Genomic DNA, 2,051 nt, shown 5'->3' with positions numbered 1-2,051 from the left:
CTGGAACTCTTATACACTGCTGCAAGAATGTCAAATGGGGCAGTCACTTTAGAACACAGTCTGGCAGTGCCTCCAAAAGTTAAACAGTTAGTTACCAATGACCTAGAAATTCCACTCCTAGGTATATACCCAAGAGAAATGGAAACATATCCACACACATTCTCCTACATGAATGTTCATACCAGCATTATTCATTGTAGCCAAAATATAGAAACAATGCAAATGTCCATCAATTGATGAATGGATAAATAAAATGTGGTATATATATCCACACAATGGAGTAGTATTTGGCAATAAAAAGTAACAAAGTACTGACACATGCTGCAATGTGGATGAACCTTGAAAACATTACGCTAAGTGAAAGAAGCCAGACACAAAAGGCCACATATTGCATGATTTCATTTATACGAAATGTCCAGAATAGACCAATCTATAGAGATTACTGGTTACCCAGGGCTGAATAGGGGAGGGATCTGAGGGGAAGTTGGGAGTGACTGTTAATGGGTATGGGGGTTTTTCTGGAGATGATGAAAATGTTCTAAAATTGATTGTGGTGTTGGTTGCACAACTCCATGAGTATACTAAAAACCATTCAATTTTACACTTTTAAAAGGGTAAATTGTATGGTATGTGAATTATATCTCAATAGTGCTTTTATTTAAAATAAAGGCATAACTTCAACAGAGAAGTGTACATCCAGATTCATAGCAGCACTATTCACAATAGACAAAAGGTGGAAGCAATCTAAGTGTCCAATGGATGAATGGATAAACAAATGTAGCATATACATACCATAGAATACTATTCAGCCTTAAAAAGGAAAAAAATTTCTGGCACATGCTACAACATGAATGAACCTCGAAGACATTATACTTAGTGAAATAAAAGCTAGACACAAAAGGACAAATATTATATGATTCCACTTACATGAATCACTTAGTGTAGTTAAATTCATAAGGACAGAAAGTAGAATGGTGGTTGCCAGGGGCTGAGGGGAAGAGGGAATGGGAAGATACTGTGTACTGGGTACAGAATTTCAGTTGGGGAAGATAGAGAAGCTCTGGAGACAGATGGTGTTAATGGTTGCAGAATAATATGAATGTTCTTAATGCCACTGAACTGTACACTAAAAAATGGTTAAAACGGTAACTTTTTTTCCATGTCTAGTTATTTTTAATAGAGCATGTGTGTGTATATTCTGTAACTTATTTATTTGCAAGCATGAATGGTGAGGGGTCTTCCTCTCTCTTTCTCTATATGGGCTGCTCCTGGGGCCTGCTCACAATATGCCACCACAGTAGGGCAAATCACCTTCCTTTCAGGCGGGGGCAAAGCTTCAGTGGGAGGACCACCAGGCAGGGGTCCTTCTGCAGCTGCTTAACCTCTCACTCCGAAGTTGCTTCCACTGCTCTCTCTTGGCAAAGAGAGATACATTGTCCTCTCAGAAGCATGCCAGTCATCTAAGCACCGCGCAGAACCTTGGAACAGTCATTTCTCTCATAAGAGGTGCCCCCCAGAGAGTCAGGGAAGATACATGGCTGTGGATGCTAATTGCCAGAATTCTTCCTCCGGCTCCCTAGGCAGCTGGGTGGCTTATACCAAATCCTTTTCATCCTTATGTTCTTCAAACCAAGCTCACATCAAACAAGCAAAGGACCAGCATTTGTCCCCGTGGATGCGCCAAAACTTGAAGGGACAGTGCACACTCTTATAAAACATCTTTTGCTGGCGGGTCAGGTAGACCAGAACGCCATGATGGCCCACTCACCTTCAACAGCCATAGGGTCTCCCTAAAGTGGTAAATCTTATGTTATATATATTTTACCACAATTAAGAATAAATAAATAAAGGCATAATAATAATTCTTACCTCATACGGTCACTGTAAGAATTAAAGGAGATGAACATTGGCTGAAGGAATAACTAAAGTGAGTGTTATAACTTATGAACCAGGCCTGGAGAGTGGGGTTGGAGTTGGGATAAGGAGGGGAGAGGGACACTTTAACTTTCTACTTTAATTCGTTTATCTATTGCTTAGATTTTTTTTACAAG

General features: G+C 39.9%; 1 pseudogene; it reads right to left on the bottom strand.

Annotated features, from left to right (window-relative positions):
• Window positions 1–1,253: 1,253 nt before the first annotated feature.
• On the bottom strand, window positions 1,254–1,641 carry LOC106800912 (NADH dehydrogenase [ubiquinone] 1 beta subcomplex subunit 9 pseudogene; annotated as a pseudogene).
• Window positions 1,642–2,051: the final 410 nt, after the last annotated feature.

Source organism: Ceratotherium simum, chromosome 13, assembly GCF_057802395.1.
Source record: "Ceratotherium simum simum isolate JZ-2026a chromosome 13, ASM5780239v1, whole genome shotgun sequence".
Classification (NCBI taxonomy): domain Eukaryota; kingdom Metazoa; phylum Chordata; class Mammalia; order Perissodactyla; family Rhinocerotidae; genus Ceratotherium; species Ceratotherium simum.
Note: the sequence above shows the minus strand (reverse complement) of the source record. Positions and strands in the feature narration are given on the sequence as shown.